Source organism: Lactuca virosa, chromosome 4, assembly GCF_052849685.1.
Source record: "Lactuca virosa cultivar CGN04683 chromosome 4, Lactuca_virosa_CGN04683_v6, whole genome shotgun sequence".
In the NCBI taxonomy this organism is placed as follows: Eukaryota; Viridiplantae; Streptophyta; class Magnoliopsida; order Asterales; family Asteraceae; genus Lactuca; species Lactuca virosa.
The window spans coordinates 3,768,789-3,794,288 of NC_136429.1; the positions used below are offsets into that span (position 1 = coordinate 3,768,789).

General features: G+C 41.7%; 1 pseudogene; it reads left to right on the forward strand.

Annotated features, from left to right (window-relative positions):
* Positions 1–4,585: 4,585 nt before the first annotated feature.
* Positions 4,586–5,995, forward strand: LOC145104053 (tubby-like F-box protein 7 pseudogene; annotated as a pseudogene).
* The last annotated feature ends 19,505 nt before the right edge of the window (positions 5,996–25,500 follow it).

The window sequence follows — 25,500 nt, forward strand, 5'->3', positions numbered from 1 at the left end:
TATAACTTGTATCCATTTAGCACTCATAGAAAGGATTGTAGGGCCATTTTTACTTAACTTTCATCATATCAGAAGATATAGGATATTCTGGAGGAACAGACGAACTTTTCTAAAAAGAACTTTCAACTTACTTTACATCACTAAAATACTTATGAACTCACCAGCTTAAATGCTGATCTACTCTTTCAAAATAACTTGTATTCTCAGGTAACTAGTATACATGTACGCGTGATGGGATTCAGAAGATGATGTATAGTAGCTTCATGTCTTATTTTGTTAATTACTTTTGGATTCAATCTTTTGTGAATCACTACTTGTAAACACTTTATTATTAATACAATGGTTGTTTGTTACTATGATTGCTATGATACATGTGTTGTGATACTAAACATGACGTCCTCCGCCCCCGAACGTTTCCGCCGTTCCGGTTTGGGGGTGTGACAGGTGGGTGGGCCATCTGCTATTTTTTTAATTGTTAAAATGAATAAATAAATATTAAATTTAAAAAAATGAAAGAAAAATGAAAAGAAAATACCCCAAGGGTATTATAGTCATTTCAATTTTCGGAGGGACTATTTTCACATACAAACCACTCGAAAAGGACCATGAATCCAAAAAACTGGAGGTTTGGACTAAAACCCTAAAAATTTGCATACCACATGGACCATTTTTGCAATTTTGTCATCTTATAATTATTATTATTTTTGAGGGGTTTGCATTACCTATTTGTTTTGGTGGTTTGGGTTTGTACTCGACATACGAGGTTTCCTCCTACGCATTTGTAGCCTCGAGGGCCCAATCTTAGGCATTATAAGACCCCATCTTACGTGACAGTGACATATGTGGTATGGACTCTGATTACCTATGTGCTATGACTCGTCTTCGTGATACGATCCCGGGATTCGACTGTAGCGGTTTCACTAATAAGGACACCCCCCCTAAATCCCAAAAATCATTGGTGTGTGTCCTTTTTAGCAAAATCGTCAAAGATATGGAAGTCGACTTCGACATGACTGTTAGACAGAAAGCAGTCTTTGAGTGTCTGCGGGCACCTCATGCTTAGGATTTTCTGCTAACTATCCCTATTGATGGCCTTGGCCAGCATATGTTTCTTGTGGAGTACCGAACTATCCTTCGTTACCGCCTCATGATTCCTCTATTCCCAATTGACGAGATAAGCCCAGTTTGCCGCAAGGCATGTTAGGATACCTTTGGGGAACATGCGGTTCATTGTAGAGAGCTTCCTGGTTTCAAGTACATACATGATGTGGTTAGGGATGTTCTCTTTGATGCTTGTCGGTGTGCTGGTATTTCTGCGAAGAAATAAGCGCTAATGAACTTTTTGACGGACCCGCAGGATGGAAGGTCCACACTTAGACCGACTGACATTTTGGTCTTTGGATGGGTAGGAGGGAAGCACGCATGTGTGGATCTTACTGGGGTCTCTCCTCTCGTTGGTTTGAGGAGCGGGGGTTTCACAGCAGGGCATGCCGCTTTGAAAGTCGTTGCGTGCAAAATGGCAAAGCACGAGAATGCATGTATAGAAAATCAACATGTGTTTGTACCTTTTGCATTTGATACATTTGGTTTTCTCGCACCAGAGGCGGTGGAGCTCCTCAACAGAGTTCAACGGGTCATGCATTCTAATGTCATATCTCCTAGATCCATAGATGTTGTTTTCAAAAGAATTAGTTTTGTCATCCAAAAAGGGCTAGCGGCGCAGCTTGTTGCCATTTTGCCTTCCATCGATATGTATTGAACTATATTTCTCTTAATTTAAAAAAAAAAGAAATCAACCATTTGTTGCAAAGCCCCTGTTAAATTGCACTTTGATCTTTCAAGTTTTTCATATATATATATATATATATATATATATATATATATATATATATATATATATATATATATATATATATATATATATTTTGCTTTTGGGTCTTAGCAATTACTTTAATTAAACTATATCAAGCAAAAGACGTTTAGTATCATGGAACTTATGGTCTAAGTCCTTTATATTGAATATTCGTATGTGGTCTCTTCAAATATGTTGGGGTCGGGCAGTAAAAAAGATTTGATCTTACTTTAAGAAGCTTTTTGATCCATATAGGCTTTTTTTAAAAATTCTGATCTATAATTTTATTTAAAGCAATTAAACAAAAATAATTTTATAAAAATAAAATAAAACAATAATAAAATTAGCCTCATCTAAATAGCCGTCAATCTCTTTTCAACCTAATTATAGTAGGTTAGAATTCAATAAAAATTGTTTTAATATCGTTCTAAAGAGAATAATAATGTAATATAGTGTTGTACGTCTTGATTGAACCCTAATTTATGTGTATGTACTAAACTTACCAAGCATATGAAATCATTTTTGTTTTAGAGAATAAATTTATTTTTTATATTAAGGTGAAATGAAAACGTGATTTACACCTAATTTAGATGATAAAAGGCCACATAACATTTGAAAATATATTATACAACTTAACAAATAGCATGTTCTTGGAATGGTCTTTGTATCGGCCAACAAAATTTGAGATTTGTAAGGATTTTTCGAAGCCTTCAATATGATTAATAAAAGTTATTATCTTTGATAAGGTAAATCGTATATGAAACATAATTTACCGTTTAAAGTTTAGACATTATAGTTAATATCTTACAAATTACAATTTATTGGATTCAAAACTATCGATCGTGTGGAACACGGGTTATAACCTAATACATTTAATCCTCTCTTATAATAAAACAATACCAAAATGACACGTGGCATGTATCTACGCCCTCCTCGACTTATTTTTCCCGCTCTTTTTTACTACATGAAATTCCTAAATTGCCCTTCCTAACCTTTTACTCTATTTCCTGCAACCTTCTTCGTCCATAATCCTCTCTTCCTTCCTGAAAATCAGTATTTCAAATTAGAAAGCATTTTATCAGCCTAAAAATCAGGATTTCATTCGAATCCCGATTTCCTTGATCTTGGCTTTATTGTTTCTTCCTTCTAAATATTTCACATCCTTGCTTCATCTTCTACACCATCCTCTTTCACCAAATAAACCCTAGATGATTACTGTTAGCATCAACGTCGCCGGCTGTCACCACCTTCGTCACCTCTATCACCACCACCACTAACCCGTTAATACATCGTCATACCCCCTTATATTCTCGGCTCATATCTCTTATATCATCCCCATCCCCAGTTGCGTCTTCTTCCCCCCACTGAACTAATCACATCAATACAACCATATGCTTCATCTCTACTTTTCATTTGAAGGTATGTTGAAATATTTTGATGCTATGTATTTTTTGCGTTTTAATCTTGCAATACCTTCTTCTTTTAATTTGTTTATCTTTTTGCCTTTTTCTTTAATCACTAAATTAAGTTGTGTAGTCGGTGAAAAGACAACGACTCTAATATTGAGAAGCGGGATTGGATCTCTATTAATGTCTACCCTGATTTCTGATCTCTTTCTTGATTTTTTTTTATTATAGGACGTGATCAACTTAGGTGTATTCTGGTATGTAAACTTCCAATTCTTTGATAAACCCTTCACCTTTTTTTATGGCTATACAATATCTACTTTCTCTCCAAATGAGTGTACTAACACTAGATATTTGTATGTATATATGTCTGTTTAACTGTGTTTCTGTGCATTTAACTGGGTATGTGTGTCTAATATGTTGTGTATATGTTATAGGTCTATTGAAATTGATTTGGGTTTTGGCAGTTCTAAATAGAACTGATGTGAAACCTGTGGTCAAAGATACTAGGGAACACAGCAAAAAAGAAAGTCTTTACAGTTTCAATATCCTATTATTCATGTTATGAATTTTTTATAAAAAAGTGTAGTTAAGGTTTAGGAAAAAGGAAGATTTTAGGGACTTTTGTCATAATTTATTAAAAATATTAATTTTACTTGTGTTTCAGGCTCTTATTGTTATTCATTTTTTTTAACTCTTTTTTGCTTATGATAGTTCTAATCACTTTGTCATTTAGATACTTACAGTTTAGTACATGTTTCTCTTACCTGGTTATAGAGATGGATTGTTACTAAAATTGCATTTGCTCTGTTTCAATTTGTATACTTCTTTGCGTTTACAGTTTAGTACATGGTTCTCTTATTTTTTTTTTAAACCAAATAAACAATGTTTTATTTATTCCTTCTAGAATCCGATTAACTTTTGGAGGATCATTATGTGCATTAATGACATGTTGTTGGAAGAACCAAGACTTTATATAGAAAATTTGATTTTATGTGTAATTGCATATGCTTCTTATTTGTTTTCTAAGATATTAGATCTATTTTTGTCAATTAAACCATTTGTGCAGCTTTGAGTTTCTTCAAATACTTTTTAGTTTATTATAATTAATGATAATGATTTCAACAATTACAGTCAAACATTAATTGTGAAACTGCTGAAAAAAATGGACGGTATATATTATTTTAATTGTAAACATATGTATCAAATACTTTTTAGTTTATTATAATTAATGATAATGATTTCAAGCTTCGTGATCCAGCACAGTTTCATATCTACATATGAGCAAAACACAATTTTATATCTACATATAGTGATGTAAGTAAATATGAACTATGTACATAGGTTCCAACATAGGGGCAATGTGGTCTTTTCTGGAGCAAATGAAGTGGAGAAGGGTAAAATGGTAAATATTACTAGAAGAAATAGTCTTCAGTTTATTCTTGCAAGAGAAGGGTAAAATGGTAAGTGTTACTAGTTGGGCAAACAATCATTTGTTTGATTATTCAGCCTTTCAGATACAATCCTTGTAAGAAAAACAATGTTGAATGCATTTATGATATTGAGGGTTGACTTTTATTGATCTCAGTTTCATTCAGACCGCAAGAAAAACAATGTTGAATTTTTAATTTTAATTCCTATTTGCAGGTCTCACTAAAAATGTTTTCGTGAAAATCATATTCAAATAAGATGCATAAAGGATTATCTAATTCAGAACGGATTAACCAGGTGTGTTTTATCTCGACAGTTGTTATATTGTAATTAACATATACATTGATGCTTCTTTATGACTTAATATGGACATAATGACTATTTTACCCTTCACAGGTCAGATTTTCTTGGCACAAAGTTCACAATATATGATAGCCAACCACCACACAATGGTGCAAAACACTTAAGTAGCAAATCCGTGAGGCGAATTGAAAGCAAACAAATAAGCCCAAAAGCTCCATCAAGTAACTTTGAAATTGGAGAAACTTCATACAAATTCAATCTTTTGAAATCAAGGGGTCCGAGAAGAATGGTGTGTTCTCTAACATCCACATCCACATCACAAGATCAACAGTTTGACTCTGGTCAAACTCAAACCCTTTTTAGAAACAAAGCTCCATGGTGGCATGAACATTTGCAGTGTTGGTGCTTGAATTTCCATGGGCGGGTTACAGTTGCATCGGTTAAGATTTTTCAGTTGGTGGCAACATTGGACCCGAGTCAACCGGGTGGGAAAGGTGATGGTGAAACGGTTTTGCTTCGGTTTGGAAAAGTTGGTGATGATATGTTCACCATGGATTATGTATGGATTATAACTATAAATAAATAGTTCAAAGTTTTTAAAGTATAATGTTTTAATAAAAAAATTTATAGAATAAAATAATTGTTTGCATATACTTTTTTTTTCATATATTTGAGTAGTCATTACAATTCTGAATTACAAAGTGTTCTTTTTGTTTTTTTTCTTTTTTCTTTCTAATCCGTGGTTTCCACGGGTTTTAAACCTAGTATAATATAAACACATAAAAAAAATCTGGTTGTCTTATTTTGTGTTACTTAACCTTGTAACATACTATGGAAGTTAATATCTTATAAACTTTAAATAGTTTTATATATGATCATTCTTTTAAATAATAAATCTAATTTATTTCTAATTTTATTTATACTCCAGATGGAATTTGAACCGTCGACTTTAAAAGGGAAGAACAACATGTTCCACGTACCCTCAGAGAAGCATTTAGAATGATGACATCACATTGATCAACAGATAACCAGGAGCCATAATCAGAATTTGGAACTTCTTTACCATTTTTAAGAACTTTGATTGGAGGCAAAACAGAGGAACCGTCAACTTAGGACAAAAGATTTTGATATGTGAGAATAGGAAGCATCTGATTCTTCCACAACAAGTAGTTGGAAGATGATTATTTGATTGTAATCATGTGCAGAACAGTTTTCATGGCTAGAGACGCATCACTGGTTGAAGAAGAAGAAGAAGAAGAAGGAGGATGAGGAGGAGGAGGAGAAGGCATGATGGGTATGAAAAGAAAATATCACCAGGGATGTGATAAACTTGAAGTCGATGCTTACTGGGACAGAAAAGATGTAAGGTCCGAGGGCAGGAGGGAAAGGGGGGAGGCAGAACCCTAAAAATGGCTAATACCATGTAAATGATATGAAATCGTGCCACCAATTGTAGTAACGGGGTATTTTATATATAATTGATAAAATACAATAAGATAAATAAGGCATAGAAAATAACTTAAAAAATAATATATAAAGTAAATCTATTTTGGTAATATATCTATAATACTATGGGCTAAAAGCCTTCGGTGTTCACATTTTGCTTAATCTTTGTTATGTGTCTAGTGAAGAAGATAACTAGAATGATAAGTGAAAGAGATTCAATGTGTATTTTTAAAATAATTATTATTATTTGAAAAATCAAAATCAAAATTTTAATTTTTTTAATGGTAAAAAAATCTAGTTCTAATTATCATTTATGTTTTAAATTAGACTTGAACACATGCCTTTCAATTAAACGAATCGGTTTAAGACAAAAAAAATTGTAACATCTATTTTTCCAGGTATTTGCTTTTAGACCCTTGAGTTATGAATTGTTTGCAAAATGGGTCCCCAAGGGTAATTCTGTGACTTTGGGTGTAGCTTGAGTACGTTGGACGTACACCTTGGTACGCTGAGCGTACTAAGCCCCGCACCAGTACGCTGCGAGTACTCTTGTACGTTGCGCGTACTCCTGTACGTTGGGCGTACGTGGTTCAGACCAAAACCCTAATATTTAGGGGTTGTGCACGATTTAAGCACCATTATAGCCCCAAGACATTTCCCTTTATCAGCCTCCATCCAAGATCGACCCTCCTTGCAAACCCTAGTTCATTTTGAGCATTTTGAGCTTTTGGAGTGAGTTGTGTGCTTCTTTGTTGTGAAGAAGGACCTTCAAGGAGTAGGCTTTACTCTCAAGACTTTGGATCCAACATTTTCTCCTCATTTTGATTTGGATTTGATGAAGGAAAAATGGAAGATTGAGCATATTAGAGGGCAAATTCCGTTGTTTGTTAGAGACAGTCGGGGATTATTGACTCAGTGTGGTAGAGTTTTGTGACATCCCCTAATTTCTCGGCCAGAAAAGACCGATTTAATTTATGCTTTTAAAATAAAGTTAGAGAAATCCTTTTAAAAGATGTTGCGGAATTGGTCCCCAAAACAAAACATGATAAAAATTTATCAAAACCTTTCTTTAAGAAAGTGTATATTTTCCTTTTATATCAAAACCTCGGGATGTCATGTTCCGATACAGATCAAAAGCATAAACAAGTCAGAAAAGCACCCGAAAATGAAGATTGCGCTTGAAAAGGCCAATACTTTTCTGAAGGAAACGGTCTGTGATTTTGCCAAGATCGATGCAGATATCTATCCTATCATTGCCAAGAAATTTGATTTGCCACCTCTCGAGGCTGCACCAATGCCTACCGAAGGCTATCAAGAAAGATCCTTAGGTGCAACCAACTTTCCTGAACTTGGAGTCATTTTCAAAAGGAAGATCGATAATGTCAAATACTTCATTCCTATGACTGCCATGCATCGCCTCACCAAGAAGCAACTTGACATCTGCCGAACCGCAGTTGAAAAATCGAAGCACACTACCGCAGAAGTCAAGTTCGAGATCTTAAGAAGAATCACCTGGCTGGAAAACATCAGGAAGTTTTGGTGGATCCTGATCAAGTTCCTCAAACTTGATAGCTGAACCGAAGTTAAAGAGGTCACTTAGGGGGAAATTGTTGAATCATAAAAAGTGACCCTCTTGAACTTCAGCTACCGCAACCAATTCAGCTACCGCAACCAATTCAGCTACCGCAACCTCTTCAGCTACCGCAGCCATCCAGCACCCGCAGTCAACTTCTTCATCTGCAACCACAACCAGAGTCTCTTCATACCGCAGTCACTTTTACTAGATTACTTTACTTGTCTTTATTATAATAATCTCTATTGTCCAGTATGCCTTGCATGGCTACTCTTAGAGATGTAATCTAGTGTACTTTATGAGTCTCTATAAATAGAGCTCATTCTCTTGTATTCAACACGGATAACTTACACACATCTATCTACTCTAAATACACTTCTCAAGTTATCTTTTCTATCTCTCTATCTTACTGCGCACCACTTCTTACTCTCAAACATTACTAGAATACAACTGATTATAACCTCTCTTCTGAGCAAGTCTTCTGTGACTTAATCACTAAGTTTGATCTTCCTTATTAACTTGGTTTGAATGCATTCCTTGTTATGAATCAACTTATGTGTATACTTGATATAACAATTGTAGTCATTTCTATTTCTTTACTTTTCCGCAACTAACTCTCTAACTATCTAACTATAACTTATTAATATTATTGTTGAGCTTTTAGATCCTTCGAGATTAACTATTCCGCAATCCACTTGTTCTAACGTTTGTTCAAGTGTGTCTCCAAGTTTTTCTCTCAACAACTACCTATAACATAAAAAGCTGAGTGGGTCAGGCTTGGGAGCCTGGTGAGCATATAGGGTTTTCAACCCACAATAATAATAAACTTATTAAGTTCATCAATCAACAATAACCCTGATTACCCATTCCCGTTATCCTCACTTTACGTCCCTAAACACCTATCATAAGGGACCTAGCCTAAGGAATATCATCGGGATGGACACTATTGCTAAGGGGACTCCTCAGCCATACATGTCCTAAAGGCAACCATGAGGGGGATGGAGTACAACAAAGGAACACCCAAGGTCATTAACACCTACAGGTTGCGAGCCTGCCAGCGTTTCGGGTGTTTGGTATAATACCGGGGCTTTGGGGGAAGTTGGAATGAAAGAAATATGGGTTTAGGGGTGTAAAATGTCAAATTTCCAAATTAACCCCCGGAAGGTCTCGCACCCTTCTATTTATAGGGGCGAGGCTTCTGATCGGACGGCTGAGAAGACTCCACGCGGCAGCAGATCCGAAGAGAAGGCACATGGCTCGCACGTGCGAGGGTCCAGCTGCTGGCCTCTGATTGGACCGAGGTCTAGGGTCCGAGGGATGGGAGGTGGCGCCTGCGAAGCTCGGACAGCTGGTGCGACATGCGTCGGTGCGAGGTGAGGCGGCTTTGGATGCGAGGAGTCACCTGGGCACGCGTCGGACCGCGGTTGGACCTGCACTTCGGATGCGAGGGTTGCGACACGCCTCACCAGCTGGCCTCGGTGACTCAGCAGTTTCGGACATGTGGCACGCATGCAGCGAAGGTGACGTGGCCGAAGTCCCACCATGCGAAATTTCTCGGATTTGGCATTTTTTCTCGATTTTTGTGCAAAAACTTCTAAAATCCATAACTCTCGCATACGGGCTCCATTTTTGACGTTCTTTATATGCACGCGTAGGTAAAATTACGCTCTACAACTTTCGTTTAGACTTCGTCGGCTAATTGTGACTTTAGTTTTTATATTATTATTTTTAACAGACCGGGACAGGAAATCCGTTAAAAATTCATAACTTCTTCATCCGACGTCCGTTTTCGTCTGTCTTTTTACCGTTATACTACTATTGACGAGACCTTCGATTCTCGTTTAGGTTATGTCGGCTAAAAATCACTTGATCTAAAATTCGAGTTTTTAGCTGTCTACTGCTAAGCTGAAACTTAGAAAAATCATAACTTCCTCATACGAAATCAGATTTGGGCGTTCTTTTTATACATACTCTCGGTTTAACGAACACTACGACTTTCGTTTAGATCACTAAGGCTAAAAAGTAGTTTATCAAAAACTTACTTTTTACGTCATTCGGCACAGTGTCGGTTTTGTCGCGAAACTTCGACATGTCATAACTTCTTCGTTATAACTCGGATTTCGGTATTCTTTATATATCTGTAATCCTTGTCACGCCCACTACAAGTTTCTTAATAAATATCGGCTTTATCTAATATTTATTTTCGACGCTCATTTTTATTCTTAATTAATTAAATCCTAATAATTAAGCATAAAACACATAATTCACATAATATTCACATAATTCCTTTTCATTTCTTCAAAATGAGTTACAAAGGTTAACCTAGACTATTATGTCAATATTAATGCATAGCCTAGAAACACGGGCGTTACAAGTTTGGGTTCCGACATCTGGTGGGGTGAGACAGATGATTTTGGAGGAGGCACATAAGTCCAAGTTTTCTATCCATCCAGGGGCCATGAAGATGTACCGAGATTTGAGGATGAGCTATTGGTGTGTAACATCCATAAAATACATGAAAAATTTAAACTTTTAAACAACCCAAAAACCATCATTGTTTACAAATTGTTTTCAAAATGAGTTCAATATCAGAGTAATCCCAAAATCATAAAACAAAACATGAGGAGGTGCACGATCACGCCTTCGCTTTCCCGCGATCCTCTAAGGTACATGCAACATAATCCAAAACTGTAAGCCCAAAGCTTAGTGAGTTTCCCCAAAATACCAATACACAACAAATAGCACAAATATAATAATAGCATGCAGTGGGTCCACAACTAACAGACGGGATTACCCATGAGCCCACAACATAAGTTTGGCTTGCCCCGTGGGCCCAAAATTTATGTCTAGCTTGCTCCCCGGCCTGATCAGTCTTCGGACTAAATACCACTAAGCCCTCAGTACGAGTCTGGCATGCGCTTCCCGACCCTCAACTCGTATCTGGAATGCTCATGAGCCCTCAGTATGAGTCTGGCATGCCCTTCCCGACCCTCAGCTCATATCTGGCTTGCTCTAGGGTTTGTTGGCTACAGCACGGAGCAGTACAACCTCAACCCAACCCACACAATATGTCGACATATAACAAATAATAACATATTCAACTAAGCAGACAGTATCACAGGTAGTCCTACAGATCTACCAGACTAGCATATCAAGACTAGCATGCATATCAATTCCATACTCAGCTTATCAACAATATCAGGTTATCAACCAAAGGGTCGTACTTAGTGTCTTTAACCCGAAAGTACAGTGAGGAAAACTCACCTCACAAGCAGCACAAAACTGATAAGGCCTGACTCCGAATCTCAGCTCACAACTCAAATGCCTACAACCACCATGTGACCAATTTCATCAAAACCCAATAATACACAAAATACCCTTAAAATTCAAACTTGGTCACCTCAAGGTCAACTGGTCAAAATCCATAAACCCACTGAGTCAACCCAACCGAGTTAACTCGCAAACGGCTGAACCATGCGAGTACACGAGGCGTACTCCGGAGGTACGCGCAGCGTACAGAAGCTTCACATTTGACTGAAAAACGGGGACATTGACCAGGTACGCGGGGCGTACTCCCTTCTTCGCGGGGCGTACCCTCGCAGAGTCCAAAACCTCAATAAGTGCTTAATGGCTTAAGAACTTAAGCCTAAACCTCATATCCATGGTCCAAATGAAACATCCCAAAAATACGGTCCAAAAATTTCATTTTAAAATCATTTAAGTAAACCATAATCCATCAACATCATAATAAAATCACAAGTTATGTATTCCCAAAACATCATATCAAAGTACTGTATCAAAACCATATGTCAAAACATCAGAGTCTAAAACATCTCAGGCTATAAACTGTGGTGTGTGTCATGCCGCCATCCCGAGCTCTTCCCCTTGCTAGCGGAAGTACCTGAAACCAAAACTGAAAACTGTAAGCACGAAGCTTAGTGAGTCTCCCCAAACTACCACATACCATACACGTATAACATGCAACTAGGAGATACGGGCCCCGCCCACACTCATGGAGATACGGGCCCCACCCACACTCCGCTAACTGGGAGATACGGGCCCCGCCCACACTCCGCTGGCTATGAGATACGGTCCCCGACCACACTCAGCTACTTTGAGATACGAGCCCCGCCCACACTCAGCTACTATGAGATACGGACCCCACCCACACTCAGCTACTGAACATACATACAACTATCACACAAACAACAAGTATAACTAAATATATCAATCATTCATATATTTATACTCAACTAAGCTATGAGATACGGGCCCCGCCCACACTTGGCTAATTGGGAGATACGGGCCTCGCCCACACTCAACAACTAATCATACATATACGAGCCGGCCTTAGTGTCTTAGACCCGTCCTACTGGAGGAAAACTCACCTCTCAAGCTGGCTGTTGATATCTCAAGTGAGGAATCTCTGATGGCTGCTCCAACGACTCCTCGACTATCATTATCACAATAATCACTTAGTCAAAAACTGAGAATCCTTATAAGGACTTTTGGGGCTTAAAAGGCTATAATGACTTTTGGGGCTTAAAAGGCCATAATGACGTCCTTAATGCTTGCATGGGGCTCCAATGGCATAATGTTTACACCTTTATGCCTTAACAACCCATAATGATTCCAGATCTGGAAGGAAAGACACTTGGGACGTCCATGTCCCAAAGATCTAGATTCTTGAACCAAAACCCTCATAAAATGGAACTAAAAAGATCTAATGAACAAATAGCCAAGCTAGAGACTTGATTACCAGAAAGTGATGAGGATGGAAGGAAATCTCTGGATCAAGTATCTTCTCCTTGAACCTTCTAGCTCCTTCTTCTTCTTCTAGCTTCAAGAACACACAAAATCACGCAAGAATGGCTCATACACTCACAAAATGCTCTAGGGTTTCGAGGATTAGGGTTTGGGACTTGGAGGCTGGAAATGAGGCCAAAAGATGGGGATTAAGATGCTTAAATAGGGTACAAAACCCCTAAATTAGGGTTTCACTCTGGCAGACCTACTCGCCGAGTCGAGGGCTCTCGATTCGTCGAGTAGATAGCTTAAAATCCACGTCCAAGACTCGTTTCTACTCGACGAGTCTGGGGCTTCCAACTCGTCGAGTAGCTCTATTAAAATGAATAATTTTATAAATAAATGCGTACCAGAAATCAGGTGTTACAATTCTCTCCCACTAGACTTAGACTTCGTCCTCGAAGTCTGTTGCGTCTGGAAACAACTTCGGGTAGTGCTCCCTCATCTCCTCCTCGGGCTCCCAAGTCCACTCAGAACCTATGCAGTGCTGCCACTGCACCTTCACTAGCTGAACAACCTTGTTCCTCAAGGTTTTTGTCTTGCGATCCAAAATCGCCACCGGCCTCTCAATGAAGTTCAGGCTATTATTAACCTGAATATCCTCTAAGGGCACAATCGCTGAATCATCCACTAAGCACTTCCGCAATTGATAAACATGGAAAGTCCTGTGGATCTGGCTGAGCTCTGCTGGAAGATACAATCGATACGCCACCTTGCCCACCCGGGCTATAATCCTGAAAGGACCAATATATCTTCGGCCCAGCTTGCCCCGCTTCCGGAACCGGATGACACCTTTTCAAGGTGATACCTTCAGGAGGACTATGTCACCCACCTAAAACTCCAAATCTGAACGCCGCTAGTCGGCGTAGCTCTTCTGCCGACTCTGAGCAGTCTGGATCCTGCTCCGGACCTACTGGATCCGCTCTATAGTCTTGAGTACTAACTCAATACTCCCCATGACTCTCTGACCAACCTCTCCCCAGCAGATTGGGGTCCTACACTTCCTCCCGTAGAGCATCTAGAAGGGAGGTCGGTCTATGTTGGCGTGGTAACTGTTGTTATATGAAAATTCCGCTAACGGAAGATACGTATCCCAACTGCCACCGAAATCCAAAACACATGTGCGTAGCATGTCCTCGAGAGTTTGTATCATCCTCTCGCTCTGTCCGTCCGTCTGAGGGTGGAAAGCGGTGCTGAAGTGGAGACGACGACCCATCTCGTCGTGAAACCACTTCCAGAATCTGAAAGTAAAACGGACATCTCAGTCTGACACCACCGAGACAGGCACTCCATGTCGTGTCACTATCTCACGCACATAGATCTCGACCAGCTTCTCAGCTGATATACTCTCCTGAATCGGGATAAAATGATCACTCTTGGTCAACCGATCCATGATGACCCATATCGAATCTACTCCACGTGCGGTCTTGGGAAGCTTGGTGATGAACTTCATGGTGATATCCTCCCATTTCCACACGGGGATATCCAATGGCTGCATCTTGCCGTGGGGTCGCTGATGCTCGGCCTTGACCTTCCTCCAGGTCAAGCACCTCTCCACATACCACGCTACGTCCCGCTTCATGCATTGCCACCAGTAATCAGGGCGAAGATCCCTATACATCTTTATCGCCCCAGGATGGATGGAGAACCTCAACTTATGGGACTCATCCATCAGAACCTGTCGTACTCCACCCCAGTACGGAACCCAGACCCTCCCATACAGGGTCAACAACCCTCGGTTGTCGTAATCAAATGAGGCCACTCGGCCTACGATCCGCTCGCACTTCTGGCGCTCTTCCTTCAGGCCCTCTCCTTGCGCCTCTCTGATCTGCTCTAGCAATGGAGTAATCACTGTCATCCTCAGACAGATGTCTCGAATCGGGGCCGCTACCACCTTGTGGCTCAGGGCGTCGGCCACCACATTGGCCTTGCCCGGGTGGTAAAGGATCTCACAGTCGTAGTCCTTCACCACATGTAACAACCGACGCTGCCTCATGTTTATATTCGGCTGATCCATGAGGTACCTCAAACTCTTGTGGTCCGTATAAATGGTACAACGGACCCCATAGAGGTAATGCCGCCAAATATTGAGGGCGAACACCACAGCCCCCAGCTCCAAATCATGCGTCGGATAGTTAGCCTCGTGAGGCTTCAACTGCCTCGAAGCGTAAGCTATCATGTGACCCCTCTGCATAAATACCGCAGTTTATGAGGTCCATGAACACGGATGGAGCATTGGTGACCCCAAACGGCATCACCACAAACTCATAATAACCATAGCGAGTCCTAAAACCTGTCTTCTGCACATCCTCGCCCTGACTCGCATCTGTTGATAACCCGATCGCAGATCAATCTTGGAGAACCAAGATGCACTCTGTAGCTGGTAAAAAAAATCGGCAATCCTCGGGAGGGGGTAATGGTTCTTCACCGTTACCTTATTCAGCTCTCGGTAGTCTATGCACATCCGATGCGACCCGTCCTTCTTCTTCACAAACAGGATCGGGGCTCCCTATGGCGAACTACTCGGCCTGATAAATCCCTTGTCTAGCAGCTCTTGCAGCTGCATAGACAACTCCTGCATCTCGGGAGGAGCCAACCGATATGGTGTTTTGGCTATCGGAGTCGCACCAGGGACTAGGTCAATCTTGAACTCAACCTGTCTCTCCGGAGGTACCCCGGGTAAATCCTCCGGGAATACGTCTGGGTACTCTCTCACCACTGGTATGTCATCGATTGTCGCCTTACCCTTATCCCGGGTATCCATGACATAGGCGACATAACCCGCGTAACCCTGCTGAACGTAGCGCCTCGCTCTCGCTGCTGAGCATAGAGTCAATCCACCCTGCGACCTCTCGCCCTGAATCACTAACCCTCCCCCACTAGGAGTCCGAACTCTCACTAGCTGCTGCTCGCAGTCGATCACTGTCCCATTGGGGCTCAGCCAGTCCATACCCACGATGACCTTATTCCCTTGCAGGGGAATAGGAATCAGATCCACTAAAAACTGCTCATCGAATAACTGTAGTGTACAACCTCTATGAACCCTCGCAACCCTAACAGTCCTGTCATCTGCTATCTCCACATCAAGTGGGCAATACAGCTCCCTCGGAGCTCCTACGAATTGCTTGTTGAGTGCGGGCGACACAAAAGATCGGGTTACCCCCGAATCAAACAATACCAGGGCAGATATACCGTTCACAAGGAACGATCCTATAACAAACACATAAACATAAGCAATAATCAATACAAATAAAGAGATAAGGAGAAGATACATACTCATCACCACGTCAGGAGTTGCTCGTGCCTCCTCTACTGTCAACTGGAAGGCTCTGCTCTTCGCCACTTGCGCATCCGCCCAGCCCTGGCGACCATCAGTAATCCTCAATGTAGCAGGAGCGGGTGCCGCCACCTTCCCTGCTGCTGCCAAACTCGGCCACTGGGACCTCTTGTGGCCCCTCTGATTGCACTGGAAGCAAATCAGGTAAGATATTGTGGTGGTAGTTGTAACATCCTATTCCGGATTGTTTTGTGATTTAAGGCTCGTGGGCGTTAATCTGAGTATGAGAAGGTTTTGAGGCTTTGAAGGAGAAAGGTTTAGGCCCTTTTTGGGATGTGGGTAAGGTAGGTTGTGTGATAAAAGAGTTCGGTTTGTGCTTTAGAGCCCAAATGTATTGTTAAAGGCGCTGGTGCGGGCTTTTCATGAATTTGGATCTGAGTTCGAGTGGGCTTCAGGAGGAATAAAGTTGATAGAAGTGTGGGCTTCTCTTTACCTTTTCGTGTATATAAGGATCGTCGGAAACGGATTTATAACGAAGAAGTTATGGCCTTCAGAAGTTTCGTGATTTCAGGGTTAGCCGAGTACGCTGGGCGTACACAAAGCGTACGCGGGGCGTACTAGTGAAGAAGGCAGTACGCTGGGCGTACTTTGGAGTACGCAGGGCGTACTGACCAGGATGGTCGTGAATGTTCTTCGAAGTATGTTGGGCGTACGCCAATCAGACCTGGACCCTATTTTAGGGTCTTGGACCCTATTTAAGCTCCTTATCTCATAACCTAACCCTAATATCTTCAGCATCCATCCCTCTAAACCCTAGAAATCGACCCTAAGCCTCCACTGGAGTGATTCTTGAGCTTTTTGGTGATTTAGTGAAGTTTTTGGTGCTTATTGTTGAAGAAGGAGTTTCTTGAGGAAGCATTGCTTGGCTTGGAGCTTGTGGATCCAAGCCATAATCATATTGATCTAGCTCCAGGAAGCATCAAGTTTGAATCTTGGTGGATTTCTTATGTGGATCTAGTGGGGTGATGACTTTCTATGTTTGTCCTTGGAAGAAGAAGGAGCCTTGAAAGAGAATAGCTTGAGCATTGAGATTTTGGATATGAGTTATACACTTGTTGGAGCATCTTCCAGAGGTATCAAGTTTGAAACTTGCTCATTGTTGTGCTAGTTCTTGTTTTGAGTCCATTTTTAGGGTTTTATGTCCCAAGCTTGGAACTTTATGAGTTTGTTGAACTTCAGAGTATAATATTTGTCCTTATAGATGCTTTTAGTCGTTTGGAGTCATAAAAATGAGATCTTGGTCGTCAAGATCTCTCCATGCATGAGATATGAGCATTTTTGGGAGTAAAGAGTGAGTGTATTTGGGTTTGGGACTTTATCAGCCATGCAAAGGCTTAAAGTCACTGGCTTTATGGAGTAAGAGCTATCAGGGAGTCCAGATCTGTGATTTGAGCCAAGGTCTTAACTGATTAAGACCAAATGAGTAGAAAGAGTGAACCTGGGAAGTACGCTGAGCATAATTCCAGTACGCCCCGCGTACTGACCAAGTGTCCCCGATGGCTAATCTGGATGTGTGAGTACGCTGAGCGTACCAAGGGAGGTACGCCCCGCGTAACCTCACTGTGGAATTTTGGGCTAAGTCTCATTTTGGGCCTTGAGTGTTGGGCCTAGAGTATGGGCTTGTTGCATTAGAGTTTTGGACTAGAGGATTATATATATATATATATATATATATATATATATATATATATGTGTGTGTGTGTGTGTGTGTGTGTGTGTGCCTTGGGCCCTTGAGTTGGGTTAGTCACTTGGACTTGAGAGTTGGGCCCCGGGAGAGCCCATACATTATTGGGCTTTGGTGAGTCCAATGAGTTTTAGGTTAATGATAGTCTAGTTAGTGGACTACCTTTAGACCTAAAGAGTGAGGGTTTGGACTTAGATCTTATTTGGGTAATTGTGAATCTTGGTCCAGTGTTAGAGGCCGGTGTGCAGCAGCAACATCTCTAGGAGTGTGCATCATCCGAGGTGAGTCTTCTCACTATACTTACCATGAGTGGTATCTTTGTGTAACTGAGATGTCTTATGTGCTTATATTGAGTATTGTGATATCCTGCATTATGTCTTTGTGATTTATGCTGTGTATTATTCTGAGCTTACTGAGCTAGGACCGGAGGGTCCACCCGAGTTTTGGGACCGGAGGGTCCCACTGAGACACATTGACCGGAGGGTCTTATCGGTGTTTAGCTATGAGAGGATAATGATATATGTGTGGTATTTTGGGGAACTCACTAAGCTTCGTGCTTACCGTGTTATGTGATATGTGTTTCAGGTTCTTCTTAGGATCTCGGGAAGGCGCCGGTTCGATTGTACACACCAGAGAGAAAGTTATGTTTTGAGGATCCTGGATTATTAATTAAACAATTATGGAGTTGTGTTTTATAAATTAAATATATGGGATTTTTGTGAGATATGTTATGAGAATTATGTGGTTTTAAAATGAAAAATTTACGTCGTTACAAGTTGGTATGAGAGCCTTGGTTTGAGGGATTCAGATGCACCTTTGGGTATGTCTGGACTCAAACTGTGGATTTGAGAAAAATTTTCAAAAGAAATGATTTTTCTAAAACGAGGTAGATTTTCTAAGAGAAAACGAGAAGAAGCAGTGTGTACAATCAGCCAGAGCCCGGACGGTGATTTCCTAAAATACCCTTACTTATTTGTTTGTGTTATGAGTTCTTATTGAGATATTAGTGATGCATGCTAGAAGATAGGCTAGGTATATCATATATTAGGGCTAGAGTTGCATGATTTGTGATGCCTTAGCCTAGGAATTGTTGCTATCTGTGATGTGCTTTGAGTATGTGCGGAGTAAGAGTATCCAACATGAATCTTTTAGAGAGAGATTTGAGTAGGGGAGTAAATCTAGGAGAGATACCTAGATGAGCATTGGGGGAGCCTGTTGAGGGAGAAGTTAGATACCTGCGAGAGGTAGGGCTGCTTGAGTTCGGTGATACCTTTTGAGAGCGAGTAGAGCAAATAGAGTTGTAACCTAGAGTGGGTTTACGTGTTGGTGGAGATTATTCGATGCCCGAATGCTGCTTGCTTTGTGCTTTGTGGAACTCTTCATGACGGGAGTCAGCTACTAAGTGAATATGACGATATTCAGGAGGTAGATGGCTGGCATCATAAGGAGTTCTTTAGCAGCTGATGGCAGAGAAGTATGAGAACCTAGGAAGAGCCTAGGGAGTGTCCGTAGTCAGATGAGTATGCTGATAAAGGAGAGTATTCGCTGGGTATCGAACAAGTATATTGGGATTGGTGATCGAGAAGGTTGAGTAGCTACTTAGGAAATCTGGGACGGTCCGTGTGGAAAGTATGGGTAGATGTTGCAGGTAGTATGTGATCATACTAATGAAAGCAGAGGACCCATACTCGAAACAGGGAAAATTCCAGAGGTTCTAAGTGGCAGATTGAGAGGTGATAACATGGTTCTAGTACCATGATTCGTGGCGGTTAGTGCTTCAGAGTTTATCAGTTATTCCGTTGTGATTGATTAGACTGAGAGCAGATATGATAGAGTGTGGGGCCAGAGGGCCATGTCGAACGAGTTTCAATGGAGCATACCTTGAGATGGAAATCAAGTTAGTTTCTGAGAGATTTTTGGTAAGATGCCAGTTGGAGTCGCAAGACTCAGGGATGAGTAGAGATGATGCTTATTGGAGGATCGCGGTCTGAGTTGAGTAATCGACCGAAAGATGAGACTTCACCTTCTGTGACAAGAGTCGTGTTGTCCCCGTTTCTTGGGTGAAGCAAAAGAGATAACGAGTTTCCGGTTTCAGAGTTTGGAGGTAAACCCCGTGGGGTGGCATATGGTGGTGACCTTTTCACCAGAGTATTTGGGCAGTATGTTTGCTGCGAGGTATTTTCTTATGCCATGAGAGAGTCATTAGTGGGACTAAGATGGAAGAGAACAAGGAGGTGCCTTATTGAGGGAGGCATACTTTTAGCAGTAGTTCCAGGTAATTAAAAGGGAGTATATCGGGGCGGTGGCCCTCGTTATCTACGTTGTGTATCGACTGTGAGAGTGAAGTCTCTTGCTTTATGATGATTCCCGCGATGGGAAGCTGGTCGAGGAATCAGAGACGAGGTGCGTGATAGTGAATTATTTCCAGATTGAGAGTCAGGACTAATTTGGAACAGTTGGGGTATCCGGCGGTGTGTCGGTCTGAGGCTTCGAGATGACTAGAGGCAGTCACGTTGGGAGGATTCTGAGATTTTTGTCTGATTTACGGGATATTTGGAGTTGCTTGGTTTCCGTCGGGAGGATCATTGATGTGATTACGTGGTACGTTCCAAGATTCAAGTGTGATGTACCTGGTGAAACAGTCTATGGAGTAGATTGCTGGTATGCCAATTGGTGATGGTTCGAACCCTGAGTGGGGAAGAACTGGGTATTTTATTGAGAGGATCAGTGATCCGTTCAAGTACGGTTATAGGACTGGTTATGGAGATATGCGGTGTGGACACTTGAGACTTGGGTTATTGGTGGATGTGGCAAGGTGCAAGTAGAGATGATGTATGTGTGTGTTCTTAAGAAAGGATGAGTGAATGCACGACAGGTGGCCGTTGGTCAGAGAATTGAGTGTGACCAAGGATTTTTTGGGTTTGCAAATGTTGAGTTCGAGGCGGTTGGGTCGCTGAGTTCAGGGTGCAATAGCTGAGATTTGTGGGTATGGATGTAGATTGTGATCTATACTCCCGTAGGGGCAGCATTTGATTTGTCCACTAATTTCAGAGTCGGTATGAGTAGTTACGTATGGGTGGTGATCGGTAGAGGAGGGAGCTTTGGATTTTCGTCAACGTGTTTTCAGTCATTGACGATTCCTCCGTGTTTCAATTTGTAAGATGGGAGCATTTTGAGGTTTCGAGTTGCGTAAGTGGAAGATCAGTGGTTGAGGCAAGACAACGTGAGATGCTGTGATGGTGTACCGAGGTACCCGTGTATTGGTGTCCTAATTTTTGATCGTGTTGAGACTCGAGTTGTGTGATGGCGAGTGGAGTACCGAGTGATTTTTTTTCTAGTGGGAACCCACCAGTTAATTGTCGCTGGAGTGGGACTTTCTAAGGGTGTATATGTACTGAGAAAAGTGCCTTGACGACGAGAACTTACAACAGAGTGGTGGTGCATAAGCTGGGTGGGTGTAAGCACCTATCTATGTTGAGCTGCGGAGCATGAGTTGGTGAAATTAGTGTAGTGATGACTTGGTGAAGAGATTATAGGGTGGCAAGAGAGCAAGTGGATCCGAGTGGGAGTAATCGCTTGGGATTATCAGGAAAAACCATGGAGTGAGCCCATGGTGAGTCAGTGAGTGAGAGAGTTTTGTAAGACTACGGGGATCCGTAGCATCCATGAGTCAGTGGGAGAGAGTATCGTGGTACTGCGGGGAGCCGTAGTATTCGCTAGTCAGCGAGAGAGTGTCGTGATACTGCGGGGATCTGTAGTATTCACTGGTTAGCGAGAGAGTGTTATGATACTACGGGGAAACCGTAGCACTCAATAGTCGATAAGAGTGAATACTGTTCTGTGGGGAGCTGTAGTATTCACTAGTCAGAGTATGACGCAGAGGAGTTCTTAGGCTTAGGTAGCCTTTCCACTTGAGTCTTCGGGAACCTGGTGGCCGGACCAGGGGCGAGACTGGGGTCTCCGTGATGGTCGGGGACCGTTATATCGCGATTTTAGGGAGGGTTTGTCGTTAATAGGAAGGGATTGGAGAAGTAATGTATACGAAAATTTGCGGATCTTGGATTTTGAGTTGAGTATCAGATTGGATATGAGTGATTCCAATTCTGCTGTTGAACCAGACTCTCGAGTTCGAGTTTGGCTCTTTTTGAGCATTGGGTAGGCAGGATGAGATTCCGGATTTCAGATGGATCTCATTCTTGGTGGTAATGGTTTCCGTATGATGTTTTTAGACCCGAGTGGGTCGGTTTGTTGGTTGGGAAGGACCACGAGACGCATGGAACTAGTAAGTGGTAGACGACAGAGGCCGAAGGTGAGGCGACATGAGATGGGTTTAAGTATTCGCTTGAGGTAAAGCGAACTTCGTGACTTTGTGTGCCATATGATGGGATGAGATAGCTATTGTGAAAAGGAGGGTTGTAAAGTCATTTTATTGGGTGTGCAAGGGGTAGCTCTTGGAGGTTCAACCGTTGGGTCGGGAGCTGACCTGGTACTCAGAGTTGGAAGTGTTTTATTCGAGTCTGTTATTCGATGAGCGATTATCAGGGTGATATTCTGCATGGGCGGTCTGTCGGGGAGACAGACCACTATAGTTTCCAGTTCTGGAGAGTTAGAGCAGGTACTTCCATGGAAAGGGGGTTCGTCCTTCTTCGGCTTGGGAATTTCTATTTGGTTTCGGATGTCTTGGGAGAGGGATCGTTGAATGTTAAGAGATTTTTTCGGTTGTGCTTCTCGGGTTATTTGTTTCGATCTATGCGAAGATAAAGAACGATTTCGAGGGCGAAATCTAATTTAAGTGGGGGAGAATTGTAACATCCTGTTCCGGATTGTTTTGTGATTTAAGGCCTATGGGCCTTAATCCGAGTATGGGAAGTTTTTGAGGCTTTGAAGGAGAAAGGCTTAGGCCCTTTTTGGGATGTGGGTAAGGTAGGTTGTGTGATAAAAGAGTTTGGTTTGTGCTTTAGAGCCCAAATGTATTGTTAAAGGTGCTGGTGCGGGCTTTTCATGAATTTGGATCTGATTTCGAGTGGGCTTCATGAGGAATAAAGTTGATACAAGTGTGGGGCTTCTCTTTACCTTTTCGTGGATATAAGGATCGTCAGAAACAGATTTATAACGAAGAAGTTATGGCCTTCGGAAGTTTTGTGATTTCAGGGTTAGCCGAGTACGTTGGGCGTACACAAAGCGTACGCAGGGCGTACTAGTAAAGAAGGCAGTACGATGGGCGTACTTTGGAGTACGCATGGCGTACTGACCAGGATGGTCGCGAATGTTCTTTGAAGTACGTTGGGCGTACCATATGTATGCTGGGTGTACGTTAATCAGACCTGAACCCTATTTTAGGGTCTTGGACCCTATTTAAGCTCCTTATCTCATAACCTAACCCTAATATCTTCAGCCTCCATCCCTCTAAACCCTAGAAATCGAACCTAAGCCTCCATTGGAGTGATTATTGAGCTTTTTGGTGATTTAGTGAAGTTTTTGGTGCTTATTGTGGAAGAAGGAGTTTCTTGAGGAAGCATTGCTTGGCTTGGAGCTTGTGGATCCAAGCCCTAATCATATTGATCTAGCTCCAGGAAGCATAAAGTTTGAATCTTGACGGCTTTCTTATGTGGATCTAGTGGGGTGATGACTTGCTATGTTTGTCCTTGGAAGAAGGAGCCTTGAAAGAGAATAGCTTGAGCATCTAGCTTTTGGATCTGAGTTATACACTTGTTGGTGCATCTTCCAGAGGTATCAAGTTTGAAACTTGCTCATTGTTGAGCTAGTTCTTGTTTTGAGTCCATTTTTAGGGTTTTATGTCCCAAGCTTGGAACTTTATGAGTTTGTTGAACTACAGAGTATAATATTTGTCCTTATAGATGCTTTTAGTCGTTTGGAGTCATAAAAATGAGATCTTGGTCGTCAAGATCTCTCCATGCATGAGATATGAGCATTTTTGGGAGTAAAGAGTGAGTGTATTTGGGTTTGGGACTTTATCAGCCATGCAAAGGCTTAAAGTCACTGGCTTTATGGAGTAAGAGCTATTAGGGAGTCCAGATCTGTGATTTGAGACAAGGTCTTAACTGATTAAGACCAAATGAGTAGAAAGAGTGAACCTGGGAAGTACGCTGAGCGTAATTCCAGTACGCCCCGCGTACTGACCAAGTGTCCCCGATGGCTAATCTGGATGCGTGAGTACGCTGAGAGTACCAAGGGAGGTACGCCCTGCGTAACCTCACTGTGGACTTTTGGGCTAAGTCTCATTTTGGGCCTTGAGTGTTGGCCCTGGAGTATGGGCTTGTTGCATTAGAGTTTTGGACCAGAGGATTATATATATATATATATATATATATATATATATATATATATATATATATATGTGCCTTGGGCCCTTGAGTTGGGTTAGTCACTTGGACTTGAGAGTTGGGCCCCGGGAGAGCCCATTCATTATTGGGCTTTGGTGAGTCCAATGAGTTTTAGGTTAATGATGGGCTAGTTATTGGACTACCTTTAGACCTAAAGAGTGAGGGTTTGGACTTAGATCTTAATTGGGTAATTGTGAATCTTGGTCCAGTGTTAGAGGCCGGTGTGCAGCAGCAACATCTCTAGGAGCTGTTCATCATCCAAGGTGAGTCTTCTCATTATACTTACCATGAGTGGTATCTTTGTGTAACTGAGATGTCTTATGTGCTTATATTGAGTATTGTGATATCCTGCATTATGTCTTTGTGATATATGTTGTGTATTATTCTGAGCTTACTGAGCTAGGACCGGAGGGTCCACCCGAGTTTTGGGACCGGAGGGTCCCACTGAGACACCTTGACCGGAGGGTCTTATCGGTGTTTAGCTATGAGAGGCTAATGATATATGTGTGGTATTTTGGGGAACTCACTAAGCTTCGTGCTTACCGTGTTATGTGATATGTGTTTCAGGTTCTTCTCAGGATCTCGGGAAGGCGCCGGTTCGATTGTACACACCAGAGAGAAAGTTATGTTTTGAGGATCCTGGATTATTAATCAAACAATTATGGAGTTGCGTTTTGTAATTAAATAAATGGGATTTTTGTGAGATATGTTATGAGAATTATGTGGTTTTAAAATATAAAATTTGGTTTGAAAAATTTACGTCGTTACAGTAGTGGTGGTAGAAGCAGCAGTACAATCACTGCTCACATCCCCAGTTCGACCGCACTTAAAGCAGCCCGAACTACCCGCCCTGCACGTCCCCTCGTGCGACCTACCGCATTTTCCGCAGCGGCCTCGACCCTGCTGGCCCTTCCCTCAGGAATCTGTCTTGGGCTTCTTGCCCGAGCCCTCTATACCAGATGCCGCATTTGGTTTCCTCTTCCTCTCCATATCTAAATCAATCTCTCTCTAGCTCTGGCAATCATATCCTCCAGCGTTTTGCAGCTGGATCGACTCACAAATTGCCGAATGTCACTCCTCAACATCTCATGATATCGGGCCTTTTTCATCTCTTCGTCCGCCACATACCGTGGAACGAGAAGGGCCTTCTCCCTGAACTTGGCGGTAATCTATGCCACTGTCTCAGTCGTCTGCTCAAGATCCTGGAACTCTCTAGCTAGCTGTTGCACCTCAATCACAGGTGCAAGCTCGGCCTTGAACCTAGCCGAAAAATCACTCCAGGTCATCGCATCTAAAACGCATCATCCCCAATGGCTCG